At 37.0% G+C, this 13,644-nt stretch overlaps 1 protein-coding gene across 3 annotated transcripts in view; it reads left to right on the top strand.

The window, feature by feature from the left end:
- LOC107305936 (putative COBW domain-containing protein 7) overlaps positions 1 to 13,644 on the top strand; it is a 100,039-nt gene that overhangs the window by 17,666 nt on the left and 68,729 nt on the right. For 2 of the 3 annotated variants that reach the window (XR_014939812.1, XR_014939810.1), the window contains exons 18-28: positions 4 to 48; positions 600 to 656; positions 1,941 to 1,992; positions 2,353 to 2,437; positions 2,867 to 2,935; positions 3,038 to 5,807; positions 6,856 to 6,900; positions 7,445 to 7,501; positions 8,792 to 8,843; positions 9,717 to 9,785; positions 9,888 to 12,657. The gene's annotated coding sequence lies outside the window, so the exon portion shown is untranslated. The remainder of the gene's footprint in view (positions 1 to 3; positions 49 to 599; positions 657 to 1,940; positions 1,993 to 2,352; positions 2,438 to 2,866; positions 2,936 to 3,037; positions 5,808 to 6,855; positions 6,901 to 7,444; positions 7,502 to 8,791; positions 8,844 to 9,716; positions 9,786 to 9,887; positions 12,658 to 13,644) is intronic. The other variant, XR_014939811.1, reaches the window with a different exon arrangement.

Below are 13,644 nucleotides of genomic sequence, written 5' to 3'. Positions count from 1 at the left end.
TAGGTCAATAAATGGACTTGTCGAAATTTTGGAGACACAAAGGTCGAGGTATTAGATTAACCTGTATTCCAACAAGTACCAAATCCTGTCCCACTGACATTATTTTTACCAAGCTTTCATTATGATCTGTTGGCTGTGCACATGCATACCTACCTGTACTGTGTTTTAATGTGTGCTTGTGTTCAAAGAGGTACAGAACGATTGTTCCCATCAGAGAATTAGATAACACTTAGGCATCCAATACAAATCACATCTTTCAGAAAACAGATTCTTGTGTGGTTTTTGTTTGTTTGTTTGTTTGTTTGTTTGTTTAGTATTAATTTATTCTTTAACTGTATTCACTAAAATTCTCTTTTTATGCTCCCATATTACTGTACAGCTGAAAGCTGCTTTACTCCACGGTAGATAGCACTGACTGCTGACATCTGAAAATAGGGCTAGCTTCTGGTGCTTTGCATTGGAATAAGAGATCAGGAAAAAAAAACAACAGACATGAACAATTATTTATATGTTTAAAAATGAGTAATCAAAGCTTCAGTACACATAATTCTTACATGCAATGAAAATACAAAGCTTTCTTTCTCTCCCTATGTGTGCAGAGTTGATCTTTCCAATGTGCTGGACCTGCATGCTTTTGACAGTCTATCTGGAATCAGGTATGGCAGTAATTTCACTTTTATTAAAAGGAATGCTCATTGCATAGATACACGCATGAAGTAGGTACATTTACATTTAGGCAGAGTCTGCATCTGAATTTCTGTTCCATATTCTAGTTCAGACACTTGTTTACAATTCTCAGTAAGAGTAAGAAGTACTAGAAAGAGGATGTTTTTCCACTTGAGATACATGCAGCAAAAGATTGTAGGGTTTGTAAAATGAAATGAGAGCCAAAGCACCCATGACTGTTCGGCGTTTTCCCTTGTTGAGGCTTTCAGTTGTCCATTAGTACTACTACTACTAAATAAGATCTCAGTGCTTTTTTCTGGTTCTCTTAAAACTCAGAGGATTTAATTTTTTTCTTGCTTTACATTGTGATGAACTGGAGACCTTAGTTTTCACAGGAAACTCTGAGTTCCACAACAACCTAAGCCTTGGAAATGTTGTTCAGCGTGTTCCTGGATCCGTTATGTCCTCTGGTTCTTTTATGACTAAGAGGCTGAGCTTTAAATTAGCAAACACTGCACAGTGTGCAGTGGGAATTAGCTTTGGGAATGAGTTAAGTAGAAAGTGGTGTATAGTATTTCACTTCATTTTATACTGCACATTTTACTCTTAGAAGCAATGGCTTTGTTCCTTTTTTACTTCCTAACACAGTTTCAAAAAGTGATGCCCAACAAATCATCCCACAGATGTCAGAAGTTACTTTTTTGTTTTATAAAGATGTAAGAGTGTAAAATGTAGATAGAAGTCCATGGCGACTTACTCTATGATGGTTAAAAGTTAGTAGGAGGGTCGTACTATTAGCCTTGTTGTGAAAATGGGTCTCCTAAGTCTTTCTTGTAAGACACTGACAGCTGAGTTAGAACAAAGCGTTTCTAACCATAACAGACTCTCTTGGCCCAAAGACAGCTTGAATCCAACCAGAAATGACCATCCAATAGGTCACTCCTTGCTTTATCACTCCTATGTCAGAATTTTTTTCCTAATCTAGAAAGGAAATCCGTAATGGTTCTGTACATTACTATAGTCAAATTAGATAATTGACAGTGGAATTCCAGCAGTTAATCTGTGGCAGACTTCCTATCACAGATGATTTGAAAGATCAAACAAACATAATTAAACATAACTATTCTGAGATTAAAGCTGAATTAACAGTTGAAAATTACTTTGATAACAGCACTTTAGTTTTGGTCTGCAGTACTGAAGAGTTTGTGTAGATCTTGTTTGAGATAATGACACTGCATCCATCCAGTGCAAATGCAACATCTGCTTGTTTACAGCTTGCAGAAAAAATTGGAGAGTATGAAGACAACAGATGCACATCTCGACAAGGTAATTACAACAAGCACTGCTTCAGTCTCGCTGTTAGAAGATAGTTCAGGATAACTGCAACCATGGCATACTAATCATCTTATTTTTTCAGAAGGTTTCAGGTAGAGAATAGTATGTTTAAGATCTCTGGAATATTACACTAAATGCCATGTACTTTGATACAGATAGATAGTAAATGTATATACTGAGTTCTGCTTTCAAATATGGTTTAAGAGTTCTGTTTTTGGAAACAGTGTTCTTGTACATGGAGAGCATTACTACAACAGACAAGTAATACTATTCTTTTCAATATTTGCCCTTCTTGAGCAATTGAGATTTGAGAATTGAGCCCTATACTTACACCTGATATTTATCCTGTAGGTCGAAATGATGTCAGTGTTTGTAGATATTGGGGAGTTGCTGTTCACAACTTTGCATTACTTAAGGTGTTAGAGAGACACATTCTGTGAGTGCTTCCCTTCGTTTTTACACAGAAAATCAACAGATCAACCTGTAACAGTGAATCAGGTTTTCCTATAAATTTGATATAAATCCTATAATGGCACGTGTGCTAGAAGGTTAGGAATGTGAAATGCTTTGTTTTTCCAGATATGTAACCCAGCTTTTATTTATGTCAGGGTAGAATCTTCTCTCTTGCTCTGTGCAATAAAACAATCCTTGCATATTACAGTTTAAATTGCATTTTTATCTTGGTGATTGTGTTTTATTTAGAGAGAAAATACAGTATTTTGTCTGTTTTGTGGTTTTGATTTTTAATAAATAATTGAAGGGGAAAGGGTCTGGCCTGTCACTCCTTTAGAGTATAAGCAGTTGTGTGCTAAATGCTGCTTTTAAGCATCTATCTTGTCTGTCTTGTGTGTCTTTCCATTTACAGGACATAGTGACAGTAACACTTGAAGTCCTAGGAAATATTAAGGAAGAAAACGTTAATCTCTTTATACAGGTAAATATGAATACATCGCAGTCAAGTGCGAAATCATTGTGTCCTTTTGTAGAAAATCATCTTACGCTGTTCTGTTTGTGAAAACATTTTTCCTCTTTGTAGAATCTTGTGTGGGAAAAGAATGTGAAAGATAGGACTGGATGTACCATGGATGTCATAAGACTGAAGGTTTGCCCGAAACTTCCAACCTCTTTGTTTTGTGCTTTCCCTCTTTTTAAATGGAAAGAAACTGCAGTGTATTGTCAGCCACATACAGGTCAAAGAGCAGACAAAAGAGAGAACATCAGTTTGTCATTGATCCATGTAGAGACACTTAAATACCTGCCGGCCAATGAGACCACTCAAGGTAGCTGACAGAGAAGCAAACCACAGTACTACTTGCTGTGTAGTGAAAGGGGAGACTTGCAGTCCCAAACATGAGTGGGACAGGATGAATGATCAGGACATAAGTGAAAGGAGGTGATGTTGTTTTCCCCTCCTTTGCTCTGAAAGGTCTCATCCATTTCACCTAGATGGCTCCTTAGCTAGGGATGTAGTTACAGGTTTCTGTCCATGATTACAGTTATTGGCATAATAAACAGAAGTTTAATTGAGTGTAACAATGCAGCACAGTGCTAGCTATGGTCCCCCTAAAATTTTTTGCTTACATCAGGCTGCAGTTTTAAAGATGTGATTTACACATAAGTGTATTCATCCCCGTGTACGATTCATTGCATAGTTCTGAGGTGAACGTTGGTGATGCTTGAGGATATACTTTCATTTTCCTTAAACCACAAAGCTAAGTAAATGATAAAAAAGTCGATTGCATGATTAGACAAGGTCTAAGGAAAACAATCAAATGTGCTGTGATTTGTTTCCTGAGAACATATGTGTGTCACAGGCAGCAAGGTAATTATTTCTACTTCACTGGAAGAAAGGTTTATTTCTTGACAAGTAGAACAACAGCAGCATAAAGCCGGCAGTGCTGATGCACTTCAAGCTGTCTGTTGTACTCATTAGCTGTACTGCTGATTAGAAGTATGCTTCTGTTGTACTGAGCTTTGGGATCCGAGTAATATTTACATTCTATTTTAGACAGTTTTCAAGTGATGAAAACTCTTTTAGTGCAACGTTTGGCATGTGAGTTAATGGACTTAGTTTTGAAGGTATTCCATTGTTAATTCCATTGCTAGTCATTTCACCACACAGATATTTGTTCTTTCTCAGCTATTGAGAGATTCTGTTTCAAGACAGTGTAAGTGTTAAGCATGAGAACTCAGTGGGAACAGACTCAGCATTTTTGCCTATTTTACATCACCTTGGACAGGTGATGAGGCTTTCATAGAGACATATATCATACATACAATCAAAGTGGCATGGTAGGAGATGACATTTAAATTTGCACAAATAATCCAGGTAACCGTCCAAATGAGATGCTGAAGGCAGAGTATAGCAAAGTATAATTATTAATTGTAAGAATGGTTGTTACAAGAGATGACTCTGTTGCATTGTTATTTTGATCAACCTCTGCATATTTGTCAGAGGTTTTTCCCTGCTCTGTGTACTTGTAAAGTTGTTTTGTTTTTCTTTTTTTCTCCGTAAGTATTTTGTTTTTAAAGGTTTGTTTATATACTCTAACAGTTATTTTTCTGGTAAGGGACTGGTATCTATTCAAGGCAAATCTCATCAAGAGATAGTCCAAGGTGTCCATGAGCTGTATGATCTGGAAGAGACTGCAATAGAATGGAAAGAAGATGAAAAAAGAACCAATAGGTTCATTCCCAGGGTGAGAGAGTGAGGCAGACTACTACATACTGGATCGGATTAACAGCTGATGTAGTTGCCTGGAAGTAGAATAAAATGTCAGGTAACAGAGGCATCTAAGTAAAGTGTACTGAAAGAACAGACCTACAGAACAGTGAGGATTGGTAAGTGCAGAAATAGTTTTTCATTTCTAGCTTTTTCATTGATAGTTGGCCATAAAAATAGTTCCTTACAATGTAGTCACTTAAGCGGTATGAATGAAAATCATACATTGTGTAAAATGATTTTGGCATAGTTTAAATGCAAATTAATTTGAGCATTTTTTAAACATGCTTAATCCATCTGTTTTAATTATTGTCTAGCACTTGAGACAGGAGAAGCCAGAAGGCCTTGTCAATGAAGCATCTCGGTATGGATATCAAAACCACTTTTTTAATCATAGTCAGTGACTGCACTGTGCGGAAGATCATTCAAAATTGATTCTTTTTCTTTTCTAAGGTTTTCCCCTCCCTTGCTTTTAAACAAAGGTAGAAAACAAAACTTACTCTGTACTTCATTTGATCATTCTGCTTAGATATGAATTTTCTAATAAGTAGGTTGATCTGAAAATAATGCCTCCTCTTTTTTTCCATGGAAACTACAACAGATGGAGTACAAATAACAGGTTGAAAGAAGCTCAACTTTCAGCTACAAAAACAGTTTTCAGTATAGTCTCCTTACCATTAGCTATACATTTTTGCTAGCAGTGAAAAAGCCTCAGCATGCTGTGCTTGTAAACATTTCAGTGGCCATGGCTTGTCTTTCATGTCACTGGCTGCTGCTACTTATGTCTCCTGAAATGCACAAGCCACAAGTCACCTCAAGAAGCTAATACTGTAGTCATTCCATGATGTTTTAGTTGGCTGATGGTTTGGTTAATGTTTGCCTTCCTGTACTAACTAACAATCTAGTAATTTTACAGCGCTATGAGAGACATACTGCTTCTGCCTTACAAAAAACTGCTTGTTCAAGGTATTCCTTTTTTCTTTTTCCAAATGCATAGGCAGGTTGCATTAGCTGATCTTGTAATCGTCAATAAAACGGATTTGGTTTCAAGGGAAGAATTGAATAAAGTCAGACCAACTGTCAGGTATGAAATTTCTGGTATAACCGTGACATTGTACATGCTCAAATGTTATTAGAAATTAGATCTCATGATTGTTCCAACAGATCGTGTAGTGAAAAAGAGCAGTGAGAAAGCAGTGAAAAAGAGTCTGCCCCTTTCTGGAGATGTTTCCAGTGCATTTCTGTGCTTCCACAGTATTATCGGCTTGCCTAAGTAAGATTTGATGTTACCTGCTCAGAAGTGTAGAATTATAGAATAGAATCAAAGAATGCTTTTAAGTTGGAAGGAACCTTCAAGGACCATTGACTCCAACCTCTGGCTCTACTCAGGACCACCCAAAATTCCAATTCTATGTCTGAGAGCTTTCTCCAAATGTTCCTTGAACTCTGGCTGCTTGGGGCTGTTCCATGTCTACCGCCCTCTGGTGAAGAACCTTTTCCCAATACCCAACCTGACCCTCTTCTGGTGCAACTCCACACCGTTTCCTTGGCTAAATTAGGCCTAACAAATGCCTTATAATAGACCTTTGTCTTAAGTGCTCACATTCTTATACTATTGGGCAGCTGTTGCCATTTGTCTGAGTTAACTACGGGGGGCAATGTCTGCTAGTCCATACATGTTTATTAGCAAATATAAAGGGGTATGGAAGATATCTGAATAATTGTCATGGATGTAAAAGAACAAATGGGCTGAATCAAAGCAGTGTTCAAAGGTGTGTTCCATCTTTCTCAGTACCCTGACAGACAAAATGGAATATTGAGAAATACTTTGCAACGTTATTTGTGGTTCAGACTCTTGAGAATTCTTAACCTTGCAGCTTGTACTGAGAGAAGAAAAATGCTCTGTTCAGTAGTAATATTTTATTGTCAGAAGTTGTGAATTTTGACCTTGGTTCGGCTATAAAATGTCACAAAAGCAAACTTTTTCTTGATGCCTCTTGGACTGTAAAACATTGAGTAACAGTGTGAGAGATGTCGTTATGTTTCTTGTATTGCTCTACATTGTTAAATTGTTCAATCGATATATTACAGTTGCGTTTGCACCTCATTTTGCTTTTTTCTATTTGTTTTAGGTCAATAAATGGACTTGTCGAAATTTTGGAGACACAAAGGTCGAGGTATTAGATTAACCTGTATTCCAACAAGTACCAAATCCTGTCCCACTGACATTATTTTTACAAAGCTTTCATTATGATCTGTTGGCTGTGCACATGCATACCTACCTGTACTGTGTTTTAATGTGTGCTTGTGTTCGAAGAGGTACAGAACGATTGTTCCCATCAGAGAATTAGATAACACTTAGGCATCCAATACAAATCACATCTTTCAGAAAACGTATTCTTGTGTGGTTTTTTTTTTGTTTGTTTGTTTGTTTAGTATTAATTTATTTTTTAACTGTATTCACTAAAATTCTCTTTTTATGCTCCCATATTACTGTACAGCTGAAAGCTGCTTTACTCCATGGTAGATAGCACTGACTGCTGACATGTGAAAATAGGGCTAGCTTCTGCTGCTTTGCATTGGAATAAGAGATCAGGAAAAAAAACCAACAAACATGAACAATTATTTATATGTTTAAAAATGAGTAATCGAAGCTTCAGTACACATAATTCTTACATGCAGTGAAAATACAAAGCTTTCTTTCTCTCCCTATCTGTGCAGAGTTGATCTTTCCAATGTGCCGGACCTGCATGCTTTAGACAGTCTATCTGGAATCAGGTATGGCCATAATTTCACTTTTATTAAAAGTAATGCTCATTGCATAGATACACGCATGAAGTAGGTACATTTACATTTAGGCAGAGTCTGCATCTGAATTTCTGTTGCATGTTCTAGTTCAGACACTTGTTTACAATTCTCAGTAAGAGTAAGAAGTAATAGAAAGAGGATGTTTTTCCACTTGAGATACATGCAGCAAAAGATTGTAGGGTTTGTAAAATGAAATGAGAGCCAAAGCACCCATGATTGTTTGGCGTTTTCCCCCCGTTTCCCTTGTTGAGGCTTTAAGTTGTCCATTAGTACTACTAGTAATCAATAAGATCTCAGTGCTTTTTTCTGGTTCTCTTAAAACTCAGAGGATTTAATTTTTTTCTTGCTTTACATTGTGATGAACTGGAGACCTTAGTTTTCACAGGAAACTCTGAGTTCCACAACAACCTAAGCCTTGGAAATGTTGTTCAGCGTGTTCCTGGATCCGTTATGTCCTCTGGTTCTTTTATGACTAAGAGGCTCAGCTTTAAATTAGGAAGCACTGCACAGTGTGCAGTGGGAATTAGCTTTGGGAATGAGTTAAGTAGAAAGTGGTGTATAGTATTTCACTTCATTTTATACTGCACATTTTACTCTTAGAAGCAATGGCTTTGTTCATTTTTTACTTCCTAACATAGTTTCAAAAAGTGATGCCCAACAAATCATCCCACAGATGTCAGAAGTTACTTTTTTGTTTTATAAAGATGTAAGAGTGTAAAATGTAGATAGAAGTCCATGGCGACTTACTCTATGATGGTTAAAAGTTACTAGGTCGTACTACTAGCCTTGTTGTGAAAATGGGTCTCCTAAGTCTTTCTTGTAAGACACTGACAGCTGAGTTAGAACAAAGCGTTTCTAACCATAACAGACTCTCTTGGCCCAAGGACAGCTTTAATCCAACCAGAAATGACCATCCAATAGGTCACTCCTTGCTTTATCACTCTTAGGTCAGAATTTTTTTCCTAATCTAGAAAGGAAATCCGTAATTGTTCTGTACATTACTATAGTCAAATTAGATAATTGACAGTGGAATTCCAGCAGTTAATCTGTGGCAGACTTCCTATCACAGATGATTTGAAAGATCAAACAAACATAATTAAACATAACTATTCTGAGATTAAAGCTGAATTAACAGTTGAAAATTACTTTGATAACAGCACTTTAGTTTTGGTCTGCAGTACTGAAGAGTTTGTGTAGATCTTGTTTGAGATAATGACACTGCATCCATCCAGTGCAAATGCAACATCTGCTTGTTTACAGCTTGCAGAAAAAATTGGAGAGTATGAAGACAACAGATGCACATCTCGACAAGGTAATTACAACAAGCACTGCTTCAGTCTCGCTGTTAGAAGATAGTTCAGGATAACTGCAACCATGGCATACTAATCATCTTATTTTTTCAGAAGGTTTCAGGTAGAGAATAGTATGTTTAAGATCTCTGCAATATTACACTGAATGCCATGTACTTTGATATAGATAGATAGTAAATGTATATACTGAGTTCTGCTTTCAAATATGGTTTAAGAGTTCTATTGTTGGAAACAGTGTTCTTGTACATGGAGAGCATTACTACAACAGACAAGTAATACTATTCTTTCAATATTTGTCCTTATTGAGCAATTGAGATTTGAGAATTGAGCCCTATACTTACACCTGATATTTATCCCGTAGGTCGAAATGATGTCAGTGTTTGTAGATATTGGGGAGTTGCTGTTCACAACTTTGCATTAATTAAGGTGTTAGAGAGACACATTCTGTGAGTGCTTCCCTTCGTTTTTACACAGAAAATCAACAGATCAACCTGTAACAGTGAATTAGGTTTTCCTATAAATTTGATATAATACCTACAATCGCATGTGTGCTAGAAGGTTAGGAATGTGAAATGCTTTGTTTTTCCAGATATGTAACCCAGCTTTTATTTATGTCAGGGTAGAATCTTCTCTCTTGCTCTGTGCAATAAAACAATCCTTGCATATTACAGTTTAAATTGCATTTTTATCTTCCTGATTGTGTTTTATTTAGAGAGAAAATACAGTATTTTGTCTGTTTTGTGGTTTTGATTTTTAATAAATAATTGAAGGGGAAAGGGTCTGGCCTGTCACTCCTTTAGAGTATAAGCAGTTGTGTGCTAAATGCTGCTTTTAAGCATCTATCTTGTCTGTCTTGTGTGTCTTTCCATTTACAGGACATAGTGACAGTAACACTTGAAGTCCTAGGAAATATTAAGGAAGAAAACCTTAATCTCTTTATACAGGTAAATATGAATACATCGCAGTCAAGTGCGAAATCATTGTGTCCTTTTGTAGAAAATCATCTTACGCTGTTCTGTTTGTGAAAACATTTTTCCTCTTTGTAGAATCTTGTGTGGGAAAAGAATGTGAAAGATAGGACTGGATGTACCATGGATGTCATAAGACTGAAGGTTTGCCTGAAACTTCCAACCTCTTTGTTTTGTGCTTTCCCTCTTTTTAAATGGAAAGAAACTGCAGTGTATTGTCAGCCACATACAGGTCAAAGAGCAGACAAAAGAGAGAACATCAGTTTGTCATTGATCCATGTAGAGACACTTAAATACCTGCCGGCCAATGAGACCACTCAAGGTAGCTGACAGAGAAGCAAACCACAGTACTACTTACTGTGTAGTGAAAGGGGAGACTTGCAGTCCCAAACATGAGTGGGACAGGATGAATGATCAGGACATAAGTGAAAGGAGGTGATGTTGTTTTCCCCTCCTTTGCTCTGAAAGGTCTCATCCATTTCACCTAGATGGCTCCTTAGCTAGGGATGTAGTTACAGGTTTCTGTCCATGATTACAGTTATTGGCATAATAAACAGAAGTTTAATTGAGTGTAACAATGCAGCACAGTGCTAGCTATGGTCCCCCTAAAATTTTTTGCTTACATCAGGCTGCAGTTTTAAAGATGTGATTTACACATAAGTGTATTCATCCCCGTGTACGATTCATTGCATAGTTCTGAGGTGAACGTTGGTGATGCTTGAGGATATACTTTCATTTTCCTTAAACCACAAAGCTAAGTAAATGATAAAAAAGTCGATTGCATGATTAGACAAGGTCTAAGGAAAACAATCAAATGTGCTGTGATTTGTTTCCTGAGAACATATGTGTGTCACAGGCAGCAAGGTAATTATTTCTACTTCACTGGAAGAAAGGTTTATTTCTTGACAAGTAGAACAACAGCAGCATAAAGCCGGCAGTGCTGATGCACTTCAAGCTGTCTGTTGTACTCATTAGCTGTACTGCTGATTAGAAGTATGCTTCTGTTGTACTGAGCTTTGGGATCCGAGTAATATTTACATTCTATTTTAGACAGTTTTCAAGTGATGAAAACTCTTTTAGTGCAACGTTTGGCATGTGAGTTAATGGACTTAGTTTTGAAGGTATTCCATTGTTAATTCCATTGCTAGTCATTTCACCACACAGATATTTGTTCTTTCTCAGCTATTGAGAGATTCTGTTTCAAGACAGTGTAAGTGTTAAGCATGAGAACTCAGTGGGAACAGACTCAGCATTTTTGCCTATTTTACATCACCTTGGACAGGTGATGAGGCTTTCATAGAGACATATATCATACATACAATCAAAGTGGCATGGTAGGAGATGACATTTAAATTTGCACAAATAATCCAGGTAACCGTCCAAATGAGATGCTGAAGGCAGAGTATAGCAAAGTATAATTATTAATTGTAAGAATGGTTGTTACAAGAGATGACTCTGTTGCATTGTTATTTTGATCAACCTCTGCATATTTGTCAGAGGTTTTTCCCTGCTCTGTGTACTTGTAAAGTTGTTTTGTTTTTCTTTTTTTCTCCGTAAGTATTTTGTTTTTAAAGGTTTGTTTATATACTCTAACAGTTATTTTTCTGGTAAGGGACTGGTATCTATTCAAGGCAAATCTCATCAAGAGATAGTCCAAGGTGTCCATGAGCTGTATGATCTGGAAGAGACTGCAATAGAATGGAAAGAAGATGAAAAAAGAACCAATAGGTTCATTCCCAGGGTGAGAGAGTGAGGCAGACTACTACATACTGGATCGGATTAACAGCTGATGTAGTTGCCTGGAAGTAGAATAAAATGTCAGGTAACAGAGGCATCTAAGTAAAGTGTACTGAAAGAACAGACCTACAGAACAGTGAGGATTGGTAAGTGCAGAAATAGTTTTTCATTTCTAGCTTTTTCATTGATAGTTGGCCATAAAAATAGTTCCTTACAATGTAGTCACTTAAGCGGTATGAATGAAAATCATACATTGTGTAAAATGATTTTGGCATAGTTTAAATGCAAATTAATTTGAGCATTTTTTAAACATGCTTAATCCATCTGTTTTAATTATTGTCTAGCACTTGAGACAGGAGAAGCCAGAAGGCCTTGTCAATGAAGCATCTCGGTATGGATATCAAAACCACTTTTTTAATCATAGTCAGTGACTGCACTGTGCGGAAGATCATTCAAAATTGATTCTTTTTCTTTTCTAAGGTTTTCCCCTCCCTTGCTTTTAAACAAAGGTAGAAAACAAAACTTACTCTGTACTTCATTTGATCATTCTGCTTAGATATGAATTTTCTAATAAGTAGGTTGATCTGAAAATAATGCCTCCTCTTTTTTTCCATGGAAACTACAACAGATGGAGTACAAATAACAGGTTGAAAGAAGCTCAACTTTCAGCTACAAAAACAGTTTTCAGTATAGTCTCCTCACCATTAGCTATACATTTTTGCTAGCAGTGAAAAAGCCTCAGCATGCTGTGCTTGTAAACATTTCAGTGGCCATGGCTTGTCTTTCATGTCACTGGCTGCTGCTACTTATGTCTCCTGAAATGCACAAGCCACAAGTCACCTCAAGAAGCTAATACTGTAGTCATTCCATGATGTTTTAGTTGGCTGATGGTTTGGTTAATGTTTGCCTTCCTGTACTAACTAACAATCTAGTAATTTTACAGCGCTATGAGAGACATACTGCTTCTGCCTTACAAAAAACTGCTTGTTCAAGGTATTCCTTTTTTCTTTTTCCAAATGCATAGGCAGGTTGCATTAGCTGATCTTGTAATCGTCAATAAAACGGATTTGGTTTCAAGGGAAGAATTGAATAAAGTCAGACCAACTGTCAGGTATGAAATTTCTGGTATAACCGTGACATTGTACATGCTCAAATGTTATTAGAAATTAGATCTCATGATTGTTCCAACAGATCGTGTAGTGAAAAAGAGCAGTGAGAAAGCAGTGAAAAAGAGTCTGCCCCTTTCTGGAGATGTTTCCAGTGCATTTCTGTGCTTCCACAGTATTATCGGCTTGCCTAAGTAAGATTTGATGTTACCTGCTCAGAAGTGTAGAATTATAGAATAGAATCAAAGAATGCTTTTAAGTTGGAAGGAACCTTCAAGGACCATTGACTCCAACCTCTGGCTCTACTCAGGACCACCCAAAATTCCAATTCTATGTCTGAGAGCTTTCTCCAAATGTTCCTTGAACTCTGGCTGCTTGGGGCTGTTCCATGTCTACCGCCCTCTGGTGAAGAACCTTTTCCCAATACCCAACCTGACCCTCTTCTGGTGCAACTCCACACCGTTTCCTTGGCTAAATTAGGCCTAACAAATGCCTTATAATAGACCTTTGTCTTAAGTGCTCACATTCTTATACTATTGGGCAGCTGTTGCCATTTGTCTGAGTTAACTACGGGGGGCAATGTCTGCTAGTCCATACATGTTTATTAGCAAATATAAAGGGGTATGGAAGATATCTGAATAATTGTCATGGATGTAAAAGAACAAATGGGCTGAATCAAAGCAGTGTTCAAAGGTGTGTTCCATCTTTCTCAGTACCCTGACAGACAAAATGGAATATTGAGAAATACTTTGCAACGTTATTTGTGGTTCAGACTCTTGAGAATTCTTAACCTTGCAGTTTGTACTGGGAGAAGAAAAATGCTATGTTCAGTAGTAGTATTTTATTGTCAGAAGTTGTGAATTTTGACCTTGGTTCGGCTATAAAATGTCACAAAAGCAAACTTTTTCTTGATGCCTCTTGGACTGTAAAACATTGAGTAACAGTGTGAGAGATGTCGTTATGTTTCTTGTATTGCTCTACATTGTTAAATT

This window comes from Coturnix japonica, chromosome Z (assembly GCF_054131305.1).
Source record: "Coturnix japonica strain WE chromosome Z, WE-NBRP24, whole genome shotgun sequence".
NCBI lineage: Eukaryota > Metazoa > Chordata > Aves > Galliformes > Phasianidae > Coturnix > Coturnix japonica.
Note: the sequence above shows the minus strand (reverse complement) of the source record. Positions and strands in the feature narration are given on the sequence as shown.